The following is a 20,588-nucleotide window of genomic DNA, read 5'->3' as shown; positions in this document are numbered from 1 at the left end:
TTCTATATTAGAAATGAAATAAGAAGCAAATAAAATGCTATGGAAGCAGTAAAAAAGTCAAAATGCATCTATATCAGAGTGGTCATTACAGCAAAGTAGTGAAATAGTTCGTCCCATGGCCACATACAGAGGTCAAGAGTCATTGCACCAGGCAGAAAGCTTGTAAAATATTCAAATATCATGGGGGAGACCCTCCCTCGCTCATTGTCCAATTTCTACTTTCTCTTTCCCACTGGATAGTTTAAAATTAAGGAAACCCCCACACACAACAACAATGTTTAAAACAGGCTAATAAAAATACAATTTAAATTGCAATATCTTTAGAATGAATTAATAAAGTGTTCCACTACCTGCTACAATGAGCTCATGTGGCCCTTTAGGTACACTACACACAATCAATTGTGAACAATAAGACCACAGAGATGAGAAGGAATGTACAGTTGCTTGATTCCCAATCAGCATGTTGGTTACATTCACATTTCACACCATGCTAGCAGTTCCCTTAAAATAGTTATGTTGTGTTTATTTGTACGAGGGATGTCCCGATACAACTTTTTCACTTCCGATACAATACCGATATTGCAGTCTTGAGTATTGACCGATACCGATATCAGTCCGATATCAGCACGAGTCATACATACTTTAATTACTTATTTTGTAGTGTGGAATGTTAGAAAATGCTTGATCAAGTGATGTTACTCAAACAGAGAACAATAGTCAACAATTCAAGTTCCCTTCAGTATATGGTGGGAACAACTGAGGGCGGGGACAAAAACAACAAAAACTTATCAGAGCGCTTACAGATAGGATTTTAGATGCAGTCGATATTCGTTTTCTGCTTATATCGGACCAATATTCAATATCAATATCGGATCGGGACACCCCTAGTTTGTACGATTAATTTTACTTTGTCGGTGTCAACAAATATCTCACTGTTGCGATACACTAACTGCTTTTAAATTATTTCTGTAAAAATACCTCTTCTAAGTGCAAACCAAACATATTTACCAAAGTATTAACTATTTACAAAACTATGACAAAATACTGTAAATAAGTGTCAATTCAACACTAAATAAAGCATGCAAAAAAAAAAAAAAAAACACAGTATGTAATGCAAGAGTAAAACAATGCAACAAAATCCAACTCTGCACAGTAAGTAGCAGAACAGTGAGTTAAGATGGGATTAAAGGTCCCATGTCATGCTATGTTTCACCCATCTCCATTAGTTCTAAGAACCCCAAAAACATAGTATTTGAGGTTCATTTTCCCAAGCTCACCTGTTTTCCAGAGTTTTAGCCTCGAAAAAGTCACTTTCTGAGCAATTCTACACAAACAGGCTGATTTGCGGCCTACTTATGCATATTCATGAGTGGGCGTGTCTATAGATGGGACACTGACTTCCTCCTCCCCGCATGGTGACGTAGGGCCAGAGGACGGCCATCCCTCCTCCCACCCACTCACTCCGTAGCTCATGCTGATAAACACGAGACAGAGTGTGGAGGCTGGGTGTTCACCGCAAAATACATACATAGCACTGTGTGAAGGATGCTGAAATGCTCACCATTGTGGGCGTGTCTGTTTACATGTCAATCACTGCAGAGAGCTTCCTGGAGGCGCGGCTTCTCCAGCTCAGTGCCGCGTCAAATTCATTATCAAAGTGGGAATGTGTCATCAAATTGGAGCGAGGTGTTTGGGCTCACCCTGCAGTAAGAAAGGAGCAAATCAACCTCTAACTAACGATTGAGGGTATCAATGAAAAAAACACTTTGTATGAAGCCCATATAGCACTTTTATGATGTTTAAAGCACAGAAAAGTGTATTTAGCGTAACATGGGCCCTTTAAGCTACAGATCCTCTCGTCTGTTTTTGGGTTTGCTCATCAAATCTCGCCCTCATCACATTAACATCTTTCTGTGCCAGACATCTGCAGCAGTAACTGCTGTGTATTGTTCCCTTCTACCTCTTTCTCTCATTGCCTCTATGCATAATACTCAAAATGGGTAACGATGGACCCATTACTGTAGTCTTTAGGCCTTGACTGCTTGGTTCTGTATTGTGTTTAGAGTTTAGGCATGTGGAAATGTGTCTAAGGTATGGCCACACTGTGGGAAAAGCATTCTGACACGAGTTAAAGTTTTGTGAAATGTAATGTCAGAGAGGGTTGTATAAATATTCTGCCAATCCCCAATAATAAACAAATTTATATAACGCAGTTTGCAGAAAACTGAAACTTCCTGAGCTTATGATTTCTATTTTTTTTATTTCATTTTATTTATTAATTTTTTCTACTTTTTTTTTCTTTATAGTTCCGGAGGGTGGAAGTGGTGGTCGCACCCTCTGGGGGGTGGTGGGTTGAGGTGTGATTAAAATTGGAGGGATTGGTAGGGCAAACTGAGGTGGGAATGCCACCCCCGTGCCACTACTCAGTAGCACAGGTGGCGCCAGCCCCACCATCCAGCCCCCCAAGGGTTGGGTATGGATGTGTGGTGCACCGAGTGAGTGAGCCAGACCAGCTGGGAGTGAAGTGTTCATTTAGGAGTCCTGTCTGGTGTGACCCCGGCCCGTCCACATGGCGGGCCACCGGAGAGGTTAGGTGGCGCAGACGGGCACGCGGCACAGTGGACCCCAGGGACGCGCCGAGCAGCACGGCCGGAGACTGAGCTCATGATTTCTAGCTGCACAGGGCACACGAGTGTGCTCGGCTAAGTGGTTGAAATCCCAACATTATTTTACATTTGGTGCAGTCTACAAATCCTAGCTTATGACTAAAGGAGTATATTTTAGACTGCGTACATGTCTGTGTTTATTTTTGTGAGTTTTTGGCTTATATGGTGCAAACCTATATGATTTGTTTGTTTGTTTTTTTTTGTTTTTGTTTTTTACAGATAATAGCTTTTAGCATCGAGAGAAATGCTTTAATAATACATAATATTGTTTTCATGCTTTCATGTATTATTTAGACGATTCAGTTTTGTATTTACCTTAAATTATGCATATTTCCTGTTAGACGCTGGCATTGTTTTGGGTTAGGATTCCATATTTTAATATCTGTGATTTGTAATGTGAGAAATCCCTTCAGAATTTGACATTTAGCTGAGCTCTAGAATACATCAAAGACTCACTCCATAATATTTTCAGTTCAGGTTAAATTGAAAAGACGTGGGCACTGAATGGCTGCATGCTATCATGGACAGCACAGGTTTGACAGCAGTTAAGTCATTTGACAGTGTTTGTAATTTCTCGCCAAACTATTGCTTTGTACCTCTGGCAAATTTACATCAAAGAGCCAAACTATTATTACCATCCACATGATAGTGTGGAGCCCCCCCGCTCCCACCCGTTTTTTTCCTGCCAAAAGAGAAGATACATCTTGCACCAAGATGTATCTGCTGTTGTATCAATTAGAAGCACATGTAATTTAGAATTATTAAGTGGCCATAGGGATGACATGGATCAAACTTTGTTGTCCTGCATATCCAACACTAAAATATGAAAATTTAGCCAAACAAATATTACAAAATGATTGTTGTATCGCCTCAAATATCTGTTAATTAACGTTTTATAAGCGGCAGGATGAATTATTCAACGGATGAGTTTCCATCTTTACGTTAAGTCTACTCCTCACTGTCCTATGTCTGCATATCAGTCCATTTACAGCTGGTAATGGTCACTTTTTTACTGGATCCAGACAGTGATAACGCTCCGTCTGCTCCCGTGCACCATTGCCTCAGCAGTCCTTTGCACCAAGCCTGCACGCGCATGCACCTAATTTAATATGCATACGTCACACAAAATGGGTTTATATAACCCCTGTATAAATCTGCATGATGGGTGAGTGCCCATACCCTGGACACAAGTTATATTCCATCTCCCCTGAGCCGTGGTAGGGGCCCGGCTCCCTGAAGTCCTACTCCTATCCGGGCACCCGAGGGCGTGCCGCCCTCCCGACCCACGCCTATAGCTCCGCCACTGGGCGGGGGTACACCCTGGACAGGGCGCCAGTCCGTGGTTCCCAAACTTTTTCTGAAAGATTTTCAGCACCAAACTTCAAAAGAAAATGGCTAAAAAGTAACCTTTATGGAAAAAGTCTTGCTACTGTATTCTTCTTACAGGAAAATGTGCAATCACATATAATAGAACTGTAATAAAGTTATGAACCACTGAATTGAACTGAAACGTGTTTGCATGTCTTTGTCAGTGAGGCTTATGCTCTTCTGCCTATTTTGCTGTGGTCAATAGCATCAGGACTGTTCTGTGGCAGTGCATTCCAATAAGAAACAAAAAAAAGCACTTTGCATTCTGTCCCTAAGGTTTGTCCACACGTAGCTGTGTATTTTTATAAACGTATATCCACCATCCTCGATTTTTTAAAAAAAAGTTACGTCATCGTTTTTATTAAAATATTCCATCAACACAAAACTGCATAAATGTGCAATCCACAACAACTTTGTTGTTGGCAGCTTTATGTACAGCAGAGAAACCCACGCCCACACCAGGACCAGCACTCGGGCTGCTCATTTAATGAAAAGTCGATTACGATTTTGATTATTACACCCAACTATTACAAAAACAACATAATCAAGAAAAAATTATTTAAAAAAAAAAACACATACATATATAAACAAACCCACTATTTCAGACATCTACAAATAATAAAGCTTGGCACACAAATGTTATTAATACTAACTTTGAGTTGTTTAATCCATGCACATGCAAGCTCCTCCCCAGGCTAAAGCTAGCCTGCAGGCTAACACAAGGAAAGTTGTAGCTAGTGGTCTTGAAACAGAGCAAAAACACTTGGTAAACAAGCAAGATAAGTCAAATTCTCTGATATGGGAACACTTTGGGTTTGATGATGAAGACCTAGAGCAGAGACACATCAGGTGCAAAAAGTGTTTTGTTTTGTGCAAAAGTGAACATTTGATTTTTATTTTAGTGTTTGAGGAATTTTATTCGTGTTTAAAGAATATATTTCATGTTTTTATGTACAAAAAATAAACAACTTTTTGGTGGATAAATAATCATTTGAATAATCGTGATTTGAATTATGACTAAAATAATCATGATTAATATTTTTTCTATAATCGAGCAGCCCAAGCATAGGCCCGCATGATACAACACTGTCCCCCCCCAAGCACCCCCAACCTGGCACCGCTACCCCACACCAACACCACCAGCACAGTCCCCGTGATATTTGGAATCTTAAAACTGTCCACACGCAAACGCAAAATCGGAGTTGTCCCAAATCTTCTCGTCGGAGTTTTCCAAAAGTCCCGTTCTTAATGACTTTATCCTGCGTTTTCGTGTGGATGACAGGCCAAACCATAGAAAATAATATTTGTTTTAGGAGATACCCGGCTACGTGTGGACGGGGTCTCAAAGTCAACTTTACCATCTTCAGCATTTTAAGCTACTGCTGTTTTTCTGATGGGCTGGCTCACATAAACCAGCTGTTGATCATCAATGAGCCTCCATGATACTGTTACTGACTCACAGCTATTAATGGTTTCTGACTCCTGCAGTGTAATTTTCAATTATACTGTCCCAGAAAAAAACATATTTGAGGGAAAAATGCTTACTTGCTGCATAATAAATTCTGTAGTGACAAAAGATAATTGGTCTTATTCAGTTTATCTGATAGTAGTCAAACTGATTGGTGCACATGTGCTTCAAAATGTTCTTTGTTCAATGTTTAAAGAACCTGTTCATGTAAACAAATGCATTCTCTGCACCAAATTTATATATCTATGAAAATCATAATTTTAATAACTGTTTTCCATCATTTTGTTCACAACACTGCATTGGGGACAACAATTACAACTAATACCAACTGATGTATGTCCGTGAAAATACAAAGACTCCTACTCTCGCCACTCTTCTGGTTCCAGAAACTTTTTCATCTAGTGACAGCGTCGCATATAATTCATTTATGGAAAGGTCATGGATTTATCTTTGCCCTGCAGCTCTGCAAAGAATTCCACTTTCTTCTTTGCTTGACTGCTCTTGCTTAAATCAGTGCAGAGACTTTCTGGCAGTGTGGAGGAAACAACAACCACAACAACAAATGGTGGAACAGACACAATACAGCATCTGTTCTTTATGCAGAAGTGCTTGTGTTGCGGGCAATCTCGCCAACACATACACACATTATAGGTGTTAATTAGGGTGTGGTGATCCTATTATGCACTAAAATTGCCATAATGGTTCTATAGAGTAATTTAGAACCAAACTCAGTAGCTCTGTAACACAGATGCTGCAGTTGATCAAAGACCTAAACTAAACTTTAAACTAAAGACTATGTTAGACAATACATAAGCAAACCATGTTAATTACATTTACACGAGTGACACATTTGGACACGTCATTCATAACCACAAAGGTAGCTCATTAAGTGTAAACAAACTCTCTAGTTAAGACTTGGCAGCTCCAAATAATTATCTCTGTAAAGCCAACAGTTCATCACTTTACTTTTCATTAAAAACGACACCATTGTCACTCTGTTTAGTTGCTTCTACATTAGTTGGTGGGATTATACTACACTGTGCTAAATGCTAGGATAGCCACATATTTAGCTTAAAGGTTTCATTTCATGCTTATATTTCTCACTCATCTCCATTAGTTCTAAGAACCACAAAAACATAGTATTTGAGGTTTATTTTTAAAAAACTTGCCTGTTTTCCAGAGTTTTAGCCTCTGAAAAGTCACTTTCTGAGCAACTCTACACAAATAGGCTGATTTGCGGCCTACTTATGCATATTTATGAGTGGGCGTGTCTATTGACGGGACACTGACTTCCTCCTCCCCGCACAGTGACGTAGGGCCAGAGGACGACCCGCCCTCCTCCCACCCACTCCATAGCCGAGCTCATGCTGCTTTATAAACAATAGACAGAGCGTGGGGGCGGGGCGTTCACCGGTACATACATAGACTGTAGAAAATACATACATAGCACTGCGCGAAGGACGCTGAAATGCTCACCTTCGCCGGCATGTCTGTTTACATGTCAATCATGACAGAGAGCTTCCTGGAGGCGCGGCTTCTCCAGCTCAGTGCCGCATCAAATTCATTATCAAAGTGGGAACGTGTCATCAAATTGGAGCGAGGTGTTTGGGCTCACCCTGCAGTAAGAAAGGAGCAAATCATCCTCTAACCAACAATTGAGGGACTCAATGAAAAAACACTTTGGGCATGTGTATGAAACCCAAATAGCACCTTTATGATGTTTAAAGCACAGAAAAGTGAATTTAGCATAACATGGGCCCTTTAACAAGCATACATGCTACATTCTAACTACATCTACATAATGACAGTAGTGAAAAACAAAAACTAAATTTGAAACATCAAATGCAAAACCCATAGTGGCCTAAACCTCCTATCTTTATTTTTCTTTATTCTAGTTGATTGTTATTATTTAATGTTACAATACCTGAGAGAGCACAGGTCACCAAAAGAAATTCCTCGTGTGTATTCATACACCCCTGGCCAATAAAGTTGATTCTGATTCTGATTCTGACCAACTCCTTATAAAATAGAATAGAATACACCTTTATTGATCCCCAGAGGGGAAATTTACATGACGCCTAACTTTAAAACATGCCTTCACTTTGTAATATATTTCTCATATTGATTTTAGTAACCATTTTATTAATGTACAGGAAATGTGTTCATGACTATGAAGTCAGGGCTGCCCCTGACCAAACTGGGGTCCTAAGCAAGTTTGGATACCGGGGCCCACAACTCACCTCACCCCTAATATATCATAGTACAAAATTATCATATAACAACATCCATTTAACTTTACAACCCTTACCAGTATTAAATAATGTACTGCCTGTAAGTACAGATACAGTAATTTGGCTCTATGAAAAACATAAGCAACATTTAAAAGATAAATAAATAAATATTGAATATGTTACCACTCTGGCTTGAAGAGAAGCAACAAAGAAGGGAGACCACACAAAAGCACAGGGTTTAGCAATATATTATTGAACAAAAATAACGTGGATGTGTAAATCAGTATGAATACAATAGTGTTGAAGTGCGTGTAGTGAGTGGCTGTGTGGATAAATCAACTAAACTAACAACAGCATGGATGGCCGCGGGCCGCGGCAGGAGTGGAGCAAAGACAGAGCAGGTCTCAATCAGGCCCTTTTAAAGAGCCACAGGTGGACCTGATTACCAAAACCCCACCCAAACTCCTGCAAAGAAGGAACAAGGAAACAATTATCAGAAAGTTCTTTCAAAATAAAAGGTCAACCCTTTGACCGTCACAAATAGAAATCATTTCAAACTGAACTAACAAAAACAAATCTGAGTCACAAATAGAAATAAACATGCAAGTGTCTATTACTATAGAGCAAATGAAGCAGGGGGGATAAGAACAAAATCCTGAGTTTTAATTGGTTGATTAGTGCTGCTGCAAACAGCTTAACTAGTAGATACATCTTACTTCTACTAATTCACTAGTAAACATGTTGGGTTCACCTAGTTCACTAGGGGCAAAAAAAGACTTTGACTAGTGAGCACGTTTACTAATTCACTACCTTAAACCTTTTTAGCTAGTGAGCTTTATAAGGCTATAAGGCGCACCGGATTATAAGGCACACCGGTTTGTTATTATTAATATTATTATTATTATTAAGACGCATTAAGCGAAATAAAATAGTCAGATAAGTCAAACTTTATTCAACTCATTAACAATAACATTTCATACATAAGGCGCACCTGATTATAAGGCGCACTGTCGATTTTTGAGAAAATTAAAGGATTTTAAGTGTGCCTTATAGTCCGAAAAATACGGCAACATATAATTGTATCACTGGTTAACTCGAGACTTTAATCAATGATTGACTACTTAATGTTAGGGATGCACCAAATAATCGGTAACTGAATATATTCGGCCTAATATTGTAAAAGAAGCCACATTCGGCCCTTGGTTTAGTGAGTTAAATGCAAGGCCGTATAGTAGCATGTGACGCAATCAAACAACGTGCAGTGATTATGAGTCAGAAAAGTGTGTGCTCCTCCTTTCCACACACAAACACCACTCTCTGTCATCTGTCACCGCGTAACAGTTGGAAGCCATCCAATTCAACAACCAAGTCCGTTGTTAGCGCTGTGAGCCTCGAATCCGTAAACATCCCCATCGTTTCCTCCACAGTTTACAAGCGATGTTGGGTCCTGCTGCATAGGCTGGTGTAGCATTAGCATGGAGTGCTAACAGCTGATGTGTGTAAACAATGGGTCCGTGGCTCCAAGCAGTGACTCCCAACACGATCAGCAGCGGAAAAAGTAGTGCAGTTTGGGCATCCAGTAGTTTACATATATGGCAATAAAGTATAATATATATTCTATATTAAACCGCAGTGTTTGTTTCAGCTGTTAAATAGTTGGAGAGGGAGGAGCTTACATTCTAGGAGGCATGTTAGGTGACATCACCTACCAAAGTGGGCAAAATCCAACTCGCCCGTTTAAAGCTGACTTTTTACAAAATGTGGAATTACAAGGGAGGGAGGAAACAGAACTTTTTCAAATTTGTCCCTCTGAATGAGGCTAAAGGGATGTATGTCACTGTAGCAAAACCATTAGAAAGTGATTTTTTCATCATACCTCCCCTTTGATGCACCTTAGGTTTTTTTGGAGTGCATGTTTTGTTATGTTTGAAAGGCTAATATAAATGAAAAACTTTGTTGTGCTTTTTTTGAAAAGCTAAGGCTACTGGAATATTTAAAAAATGTCAGAATATTCAATAAACATTTACTTTCTTTAAAAAACATGTCTAAAAATGTATTATGGGCTATTTATGCACTATCAAAAAAAATTGTGAAAAACGTAACAACCGCATTCGATATTCGGTATTCAGCCATGCGTTTATATTTTATTTGGCTTTGGTCACAAATTTTCATTTCGGTGCATCCCTAATAAATATTGAATAGAAATAATTTGAAATAACAAAAACAAATCTGAGTCACAAATAGAACTAAACATGCAAGTGCACCTTTTACAGCAAACTATTACTAAAATCCTGAGTTTTCATTGGTTGTCATGTTTCATTTTGAACTGAGCAGCCAATAGGAAGCCTCAGTCAGTGCACACTTTTCCCAACTTATCATTATTTTTTTCTGGAACTAGTTAACTAGTGCCTTATTTTCCCTACACAAGTAAGTTAGTACACACTTTAATCATCCCTAGTTCATTAGTGCTGCTGCAAACGGCTTAACTAGTAGATACATCTTATTTCTACTAGTTCACTAGTAAACAAGTTGGGTTCACCTAAGTGCAAAAAAAGACCTAAACTAGTGAGCATGTTTCAGTCTTCAAGTAACATATATTTGTATCACTGGTTAACTAGAGACTTTAATCAATGATTGACTAGATAATAATAATATGATGAGTTTTTGCTGCTCACTAGTGAACTAATGTGTTTTTGACATTCTTGAAATCAAGGATACATTGTCTAATAACTTTCCCTCAGCTGTCCATACTGTCCTGAAGAATGTCGACAACTTCACGTTCTGCCGCTCAGCAAGTGCTCGCCTCTGATTGGTCAGTGCAATGAATGAATGTGCAGTCACATTGCAGCTCTCTTTTATCACCTTCCTGTGAATGTTAAATCAATCTCCATAAATCACGAAGCGCATATGTACAAAATGGGGCCCCCACATAGAAGATGATGCCCTAAGTACAGCATGTTCTGGGTGTAGGGCGGGGCTGCCCTATATGAAGTGGTCGGACATTGAATTGTTTCCACTAAAATAAGCAAGATCTGTCTACATCTAACATTGCATGAATTAATGCTTTCTAATGATGTGTGATATCAGCTGAGCCCTTTCACATTTCAGCATCAGCTAGACACAAACTGGTTGACCAATGACCACTAAGACGCACCACTGAGCTGGCCTTCAGTTCAAACTCCAATGATGCTTCTTGTCCTATTGATTCATGACTCATAAATGATTGTGGGTTTCATTACACAGAACAACAACTGCCAGATAAGAGAATTCAGTCTCGGCTCCCATCTTGAATGATTAGATGATAGCATTCATATAAATTGAATTGGCCCAGCATCAATAAGACAGTAGGTGTCAGTAGAGTAAAATGCTGCCCTTGGTTTTGTTTACTTCTTTAATGTCATCCAGAAAGAACAAAGAGGTTGATGATGTGATAATACAAAGAGGTACAAAGACAGCATTATTACCCCCAGGAATATTCTACACCCAGGCAAATGTTTGATATTCATCTAAATCACAAAAACAAAAATCTTTAAGCAAATGTCTGAAAATCAGCCACCATTTATTCAGTTCAGACTGTCACGTTGACATATATGTATATATTTGTACGGGCAGTGTTGGCCTAATAACCAAACAATGTCTGTCTGCCTGTCTGTCTGTCTGTTTTGAAGCAAGAATGTCAAACATACATGACCAGCACAAAGACTTTCCTATAAGTTGAAAAGTAACACGACTAAAATTATTTTTAAAAATATAATTATTCTAATAGGACACCTTCTTTAAAGTACATTAACTTGTTTATGGTCTGACAGCCTTAGCCACGAGGCATTTTAAACAATATGTAATTAATTTCCAGGTGTTTTTTTAAAAAGAAATTTTATTTCTACTTTCCTTTTATACTCATCACTCCTGCTTTTGATCGCTGCACTCCTCCAACAGCCTTATTTCAGCAGCCACACACACAGACATATTAAAAGGCTGGACTTAAACAAATTCATATTAGACTGTTATTGCTGAGAGGTACGGTTAAAATATAGCATTATTAGTCTGCCCTAACTTTCCATGGATGGAATGACCTAGATTTATCAACTGATATAGCGATACATTGCAAATCTAACCAATCACAGTCGGTCGCTCACGTACTGCAAACTGAGGTTTAGGCGAGAGGAGCCAAACGCTCTCAGATGGATTTCACCATGGAACTTTAAGAGGAGTGGATAGTTTGTTTCACAGGAAATGACCACACTATTGGATAGAGGTGTCCCGATCCGATATTGATATCGGACCTATATCCGATATCAATATCAGTCAGAAAACGAATATCGGATTTTATCGGACTGCATCTAAAATCACCGATATAAGCTCTCCGATAAAATTTTCCACTCGAGCACTTCTATCTATAATTGATCGTGGTTCACACTCCAACAAAGTAGCCTACTGTTGCTGACTATTGTTCTCTGTTTGAGTAACACTTAATCAAGCCTTTTCTAACATTCCACACTACAAAATAAGTAATAAAAGTATGTATGATTCGTGCTGATATCGTATCGGATCAATATCGGTATCGACCGATACGCAAGGCTGCAATATTGGTTTCATATCGGAAGTGAAAAAGTTGTATCGGGACATCCCTACAATTGGATTACTGATCGAATTGACAAGGGATTGACTAAGAACAGTAGGGCTGGCAGTCATGTTATGGCTCGCCCCCCTCAAAACACCCTCTCTATTCTCAATACTGGGTTCACGATAAGATTCTCTTACGATTTCTTTTACAAAATGAGACTATAGACAAATGAGGACTGGATTTTTTTTTCTTCAAAAATAAAAATAAAAATACTATACTATTTTTTTTATCTTTTATTGTCAAAAGAATCCCTTGATAAACTATGCAAAACAATGCAATTTAACTAAGAATGAATAAATAAATAGAACAAATGAAGAAGAAGCCTATTCATTTAAATTCTGCCTCTCCAGTAAACTATGCAAAACTGCATAATAGTTCCTTTTCTTCTTAAAAGTGTGACTGAAAATGTATTTTGTGCCTTAACAATTGGACTTTAAAACAAATCCCATATCAAAGAAATAATAGAAATAAACAAACTATGGCTTTCATTCTCTCTCTAGTTTCTCTGTGCCCCTCTTACCTTGGATTTCACATGTTCTTTCTTTGACATTTTGTCTTGGGGAAGCCAAAATGCTTCCTGAATTTCAAATTGTAAATAAATAGCGCCCTTTGCTATAAAAAAAAATAAATAACGAAAAAATCATAATTAAAAAAAATAATATACATATATATATATATATATATATAGAATTTCATAATTGTGACCATCACCAGCCCTCCCTAAGGAAGGGTAATAAATATTTTATTAAAGGGAGAATATAAATAGAGAGGGAAGTGTTACACCTGGATGAAGGGGTGGGGGGGGGCAGGAAGGAGTGATTCAAGGTAGAAAATGAAAGAGTGGGGAAGAGTTGGTTATTGTAAAGTGAGCGTGAGATGTGAAGTTGTAGTTGTGTATAATTGTGCTTATTGTGTTATGTACTCAATCCAGTCTGGTGACAAGCATGAAGCTTAACTATAATGGTGGTGGCTGTGGGCAGAGGGAAGGAGTGAGTGGTAATACCTAAAACAGGTATTTGGGATCAGCTTGTCTAAAGTTAGGCCCAGTACGAGTTTTATCCCAAAGCCCAAGGCATGCCAGTGCATCGTAGACCAATGTATGTGCAAGAACCGCTACTGCAAACCCAAGCACTGCCCCCGGAACTGAAGATGCAGCCAGGCCAGCAGAAACAGCGGGGGCCAAGGAGCCCTAGGCCACCACCCCCGGCCGAGCATCCCCCCAGATGCCCCCAAGATCCCAAGCCGAGAGGAAGCCACCGCCCCCCATATACACACCAAAGAAAGCCCCAAGCAGCCGAGGACCCAGCGCACCCCGCCACCAACCCCAACTCCCAACCCCAAGACCCCCGTCAACATCCACCCCCACACCTACACCCACACCCCCTCACCCAACCCCCCAAAGGGAAGGCCCAGAAAGCCCCCCACCCGAGACCCTCGCGCAGGAGCCAAGGAACACACCCAGCAGACGGCCAGAGCCAGCAGGGACTGGACCCCTGGCCAGAAGGACCCGGAATAGAAGCAGCACCATCCCTGGGTGGGCTCAGCTCTCTCTGAGTGGGGCTAGCATGTTAGCATTAGAGCTGGGTGATAGATCATGATTTAAGATATATCGTGTTTTCTATTTTGCTGATATAGATAATTACAATATTGCCTGTTATTTTATAGCTTATTTTGTTTAAGACACTTGTTTTAGGGGTCGATGCTTTTACTACTTCTCAGAACAGCTCAGTAAGATAAATTACTGAGTATGTCCTAACCTAAACTTTCTTCCAAACAAGCCACACTACAGAACTCACTCACACGTGCTGTCCTTAGAGTAAAAAGACTAAACTGGCACATAGACCCCTTAATGGCCCACGTCATGAGTAACGTCACAATTTTAGCTGGAGGCAAAATCAGGAAACGCTGCTGGCTAAAGACTGTGGAGGCTAGTAAGGTTACAGCTTTAGAATGTTGTCTTGTGAGTTTGGGTGCGAGAATAGGAGGAATAATGTTAGTGGACAAAAATTACAGTTTTATAGGATTCCAGCGGACACTCATGCTCAGAAAAAAAAAATGACAATTGTGGTTTTGCCACCAGGCTAAGCCCCGCCCAACAAAGTATACCACAATGTCTATATCTCGTCTATATTGTGCAGCTGTTTGTTAATAAATGTGCCTGTGTGGCATCATCAAAGTTACCATAGAATAATATTTCTGGTCAGACTTTATTTGATGTAAAAAGAGATTTATATCGTATATCGCCATTTTAAGGAAAAAAATATCAAGATATGAGTTTTGGTCCATATCGCCCAGTCCTCGTTAGCATGTTTGTTTACATTAGTTACTTGAAAAAATATTGAGGTGACAAAAAAAAAAAAATGTTCTCTCTTGGTCTCTTGGGTTATTTTTATATTAATTAATTAAAGGTGAATAAAGCACAAGTATTAACCAACCAGCATTCTTTAAAAAGTGTTAGTGGGCCATGCGGTTTATGAGAAAACACTAACATTATTGGAAAAAAACTATCTGAGTTTTGTTACTTTGAAAAGTCTTAGAATGATAAAGATAGATTTTCTGATGTAGTTCATTTTAGGTTATATTTTAACACTTTTATGTTTCCCTATTCTTTTGTCACAGGTTGAATTTCCAACTCAGAAAAGGCAGTGTCTCTGTAACTACAGCTCATCTGTCATGACCTCTGGTTTTTCTTGGGTGAGTGGAATATATTTTAAGTTTGATTAATAAATGTATACGTTATCTATTTGGTTTACTTTTGTATATGTTCTGGGGATTTCCTGCTAAGCATTGTGGGTTCTGTTTTTCTACTTCCAGTGTTATGATGATCTGAGTCTGTTAAATTAATTATTTTAATATAGTCAGTCATGAAATGAAATGGTTCAAACTCCTGACTTTAATTCAATCGTCTTTTGTACTTTTGTGTTTTGTTGGTCAGTAATGTGTCAGTTATGTCTTTACTTTTCCGTGTGCTTAAGCCTCATTCCTGTTTGTGGATCAGGACTCCTGTATTTGTTACACTCCCAGTCTTTCCAATGTGTGTGTTTGGTGAGTAAGTGCTGTCTCCATTGCCAATCTTTTTGTTTTACTTTTTTTGGATACTGTCTGTTTGTTGGATGACCTAACTCCTGCCTATACCAGGCTACATCCAGGGAATCAGGACTGTGCGTCTTCAGCGTGCCAGAATGCGGCCTCATTCTATTTCGCGCATTTCCCTCCAATGAATATGTATCGTAGGCGGCTCTCCCAGGGGGAGCAAAAATATGATGGGGGGAGATGCAAATAAAGTTATGCAGGGAGAGCAATGCGATTCATGAAATCTGAAACTGAGAAGGAGGTGCAAACACACACGCAGAGATCATAGCTGCAGTAAATGTGGACAGAAAACACAGCGGAGATTAACAAAAGGCTCCAGTTGTGTGTGTGTGTATGTGTGTGTGAGAGAGAGAGAGAAGAGAGAGAGAAAGAGATAAAAAGAGGTTCTCTGCACACAGAGATGGATATATGGATATGACCATAGATCATTAATGCTTCAGACTCACTGCTCCCCTTCCTCACCTTGTTTAGACCGTCAAAGTCTTGTGTCGTATTTTTCGGTAATTTCTAAATTTATGAAAACATAGTCATGTGATATATCGTTTCAAAGGCAATTCAACGTAGATTACAATTTTACGTCGCACAATTTCATGTGTTTTACTTGGTGGAACCGAGTCATTTGACTGAATTCTCGGGAACATGGTACGTGCTATTTGGCGCGGAGACGTTCCACGGGCCCGGCTGTAGTTCATCAGAACTTGTTTCACAGTCATTGTTTCTCCGGTCATTTTAAATTTTAAATTGTTCAAAGGACATTTTTTTCCAGATATTATATCACATAATTTGTGTACAAACTTGGGAAAATTAATGTTGAAATTGCTCGTTTTTCTGCCTAAAATCTGCAGCTCACTCAAAATCAAAACTAACTTGTGTTTGGCCCTTGAACTAAAATAAGTTTGACACCCCTGCTCTACCGGGGCTACCCCATCTCCTTTTTAATAGGTTTTTTTTACAGTTTCCAAAAAGTGTGCGTTTCGCCTACCGTATGCCCAATTTGGCCTCTACCGCCAAGAGAGCCACAGTTTCGGATGCGCAGAATTGATTACGCACCAACAACTTTTTTTACAAATTGTAATTCTACACAAAAACACACACACACAAATAGTTTTGTTTCAATAATGGCCCCAAATGCATCTCTTCTGGTTGGTTAGTTAGTTAGTTTGTATTTGTTCGTATAATTTGTTGGATTTATCCTCCTTTCAGTTAAAATGTCCTATTTTCGGAAAACCAATGCGTCCTAACATTAACATATTTGTTTCAATTTGTGACTGGAATCCTAAACTAGTCTAGGTACAACCTGTCTTGGCCCGAGTTATAGGCTCCAGCAAACCTATGTAAACCTTAGAAGTGCATGTTACATTATATACGTAGATAGTGGGATATTTTACTGAGCTGTGAAAAAGTGTTTCTAATTTTGCCAAGACTAGTCTAATGATGCAAGTTCTCCTGGTTTGATGTAAGTTCATTCTAGGCTGGGCTAGTGTTTGTAGACAATGTTGTTCTGATAAGGAAAATGGAAAAACCCGCACACGTCACATTCTGGTGCCTAACAGAATGAAGCTCTTGCCCATGTCGACGTGCATGTTATTGAGAGAAAAAGCTGTCTCCTTGGGTTGGAATTAATATGGAGACAATATGCCTTCACCGCTGTGTGCACTTCATTGATTGCATACTGCAGATTCTCCTCATAACACCGAATCAGCAGCACCACATAGAAGGAAAAATGTTTTGTATTCTTAAGATTATGATAAAGATTTTTTTTTTTTTTTTTTTTTTAAATCTTCAGCCAGTGATTGCTATAGTGAGATCTGACAGGACTGAGGAAGTATCGAATTAATGATAGGGTTTTTTTGTTAAGACTTGTTACACACATAAACAGGGTGAAATGATGAAATCCAATTAGAGCGAGAGAAGAAGAAAAAAAGGATTCAAGAGTATTCAACCATCCACCAGTGAGTAAAGATTGCTGCAGGCTTGTCTAATTGAATTTTATCCAATGACTGTAAATCTCAAGAGTGACCCAAATCAAAGGAAAGTTTGCCTTGAACACGCAATGCAAAAAACCAACAGCCCTTGCAAAACTGTCATATAGTTTTAGGATAATGTGCATTGGGAACAAGGTGAATGTTAGCCCGTGCAAAGAGCCTGCCAGGAAACCCTGTGAGCCAGAAGGGCTGTCTGTCTTACATCAGCATCATGTCTTTCTACTCCCATGAAAAGGAAAATCAGGGTGGCTGTGATGTGACAATGATGGGTGAACAGCCTGCTTGACTTTCCTAGAGCAGGAGTGACATTTCAATAAAGACATGAATAAATCTGCCCGCAGCATCCATCCATGGACAGGCAGATATGATTCAACACACATGTGAAAGATACCCCATCATCATCATAGTTTGTTCAAACATGTCACTGGGATGGATTGTAATTGACTGGTGTGTAAAGCCACTTGGTTCACATGAATATACAAACACAGTCTCTACAGGTGTTATCAATGACCAATACACCTCTCTGAGTCTTTGCATCGAATGTTGTCATGGATGCTGTTTATTGGTCATCCTCCAATCAATGCAAAACACGCAAACGACATAACAGCATCAGTACTAAGTTGTCAAAACAAGTAGTGCACTAGCATGCACCAAATAAAAAAAAGAAAATAAATAATAATAATAATAATAATAATAATAATAATAATAATAATAATCTGACAAAATGAGCTGCACCTAAAAGCAACAGGATTGACTCAATTCACCTGAGATCCCTTTGTCCGCGTGCGCGCTGCCTCTCCAACACAGCGCAGCAAAGACAGCAACAAATGACGGAAAGTGTCGTTGTGGAGCGGGTCAGAGGCACAGCTTCCCCCGGAGGACACTCACAGGTCCGCGGATCCAACTTTACTCACAGTCAGCGAGAGTGACAGAGCGCGAGCGCTCCGATCCTCAGCTGTGGAGAGAGCGCGAGGACTGACCGCGTGAGTGTGTGACAGAGCCCAGCGCGAGCGGACGACAACAGATGTGATTGGCCACGAGGGGGCGCATTTGAAATAATAGTAATAACGACAAGCAGCAGAGATGGTTAATTAGGCGCCCATTGGGTGCTTTTAGGGTCGGTTAACTGGGTTCATACACAGCTGTAATTAACGCCCTAAACTAATCAACTCATATTAATGTGTACCTTCACTGTTAAAGGTAAATGACAGGATTTATTCACACTGCACTGAGGTGACATACAACTGTCTTTACATGGCTCTATGATGGACTGGCGACCTGCTCATGGTGTACCTGCATTGGTCCATAGATCAGCTCAAAGTAAGACACCATGGTTGGATGCTTCATATACACTGCAAGCTCAGAGTCAATGAATATCCAACAGTGCACAATGACTTTAGCTTTGTTTGTGTTCACTTCCCTTTTTTCACCTTACAGTGGTTCCCAACCTGGGGTACGTGTCCTTTTAAGGGGTATTAGGGAATAATAATTATAATACATTTTACATTTGATACCAAATCTCAAAGTGCTACAAGATTAAAATAATACAACACAACATGTATCAAAAGACAGGACTAAAAACAAGCATTTACTGTTAAAAAAGAGACAGGACTAAAAAGAGGCATTAACTGTTAAAATAAGCTTGCGTAAAAAGGTGAGTTTAAAGTCTTTTCTTAAAAGCGTCCACTATTTGAGGGGCCCTGAAGTGGTCAGGGAAGTCGGGCACTCGGGTATGTTCTGATGTTTCTGCCTAGCAACGCCAGTCGCCATATTTGTTTTGGGGTAAAACAACGTTAACAACTTATTGACTCCCGTTGTAACAGAAAAGGTTTCATCATGCTGAAGGGCAGTTGGGTATTTGGCTGTTCGTCCAATGTAAAAAATAATACCATACCTGTAAAATATCCCGTTTTAGCCGGGAAACTCCCGTATATACCCCTCATTCCCGCCATCTTCCCGTATTAGTATTTTATTTAAATATCGCGTATTTTAATGTAATAATAATTAAAAGGTGCCTTACTAAACTGAACACCGTCACTAGCCTCGCGAGATTAGTGCCGACAGCTGCGGAAACAAACCGGGAAACAACTCAGAAGAGAGATGATGAATGAAGACGTTCTGGCAAAAAAAAAAAACAAAGAACTCGTGTAAATACGTTGTAAACTGTGACAGAGAGTTTATTTTCCTAAAGAGCAGTAGGATGGGACACAGTTACACGTTCTGTTAGATTAATAACTGAGATTTTAATGTTTACCACAGCGAAAGGAACCACGTAAGTCACCATGAAAAACCAGCCAATCACAAGCTCCACAAATATAAACTGCTTTATAAAATGTTAAAGGATGTAAAGTCTGTAATAAATGTGTCTAATAAGTCACTAGTGAATACAGAGAACCACATGAGTGAGCATGAGAAATTATAATAAAATATATAGTAAAAATAAAATGTTAATGTCTAACTTAAAGACAATCAATGTGAAATTAACAGTAAATATGCAACGTGTTGACTTGTATATAAATTGTAAGTATATTAAATAAACAAATGTGCTTCATATACGCGTTTAAATTTTTCTTTAGGCTGTTTTATAATTTAGGAATTAGGGCTGGGCTTCTCAGAACTACATGTAAAGCTCAGTTACATGGATTTCTGAGTGCACATATTGTGCAGCGGTTAGTTAATAAATGTCCCTGTGTAGCATTTTGCATCAGCCAATTTAACCCAGAATTGTCTTTCTGGTCAGACTTTATTTGATAAAATTATCTAGATTTATATCGTATATCACCATTTTGAGAAAATATATGAGATATGAGTTTTGGTCCATATTGCCCAGCCCAAGTAGGAATGTTCACAGCATTTCAAATTATAATCACATAATTGTATTTAGTAAGTGGTCCGACAAGTGGGTATTTTAGATTTCTTGTACACATATCTTAATATAAGGGATACTGGAGCTTGGTTGGGCGGGTGGTTCGCATCGTAGTGGTCGCCTGAAAATTTCCCTTATTTTCAAATCCAAAACTTAAACTTGTAATACACATATCATTTTTCATATCATCCTAAAAGAAAAAAAAAACGATGGGTAAAAACTGGTCTCCAAAAATGTCCCATTCCTACGTGTGCTCTCTACATTTCATAACCTGGTAAGTGAACAGT

General features: G+C 39.1%; 1 protein-coding gene across 2 annotated transcripts in view; it reads right to left on the bottom strand.

The window, feature by feature from the left end:
- The window catches only part of vwc2 (von Willebrand factor C domain containing 2), a 58,586-nt gene extending 40,189 nt beyond the window's left edge, over window positions 1-18,397 (bottom strand). For both annotated transcript variants that reach the window (XM_028468711.1, XM_028468713.1), the window contains exon 1: window positions 18,200-18,397. The gene's annotated coding sequence lies outside the window, so the exon portion shown is untranslated. The remainder of the gene's footprint in view (window positions 1-18,199) is intronic.
- Between the last annotated feature and the right edge of the window lie 2,191 nt (window positions 18,398-20,588).

Source organism: Gouania willdenowi, chromosome 15, assembly GCF_900634775.1.
Source record: "Gouania willdenowi chromosome 15, fGouWil2.1, whole genome shotgun sequence".
Lineage (NCBI taxonomy): Eukaryota > Metazoa > Chordata > Actinopteri > Blenniiformes > Gobiesocidae > Gouania > Gouania willdenowi.
Note: the sequence above shows the minus strand (reverse complement) of the source record. Positions and strands in the feature narration are given on the sequence as shown.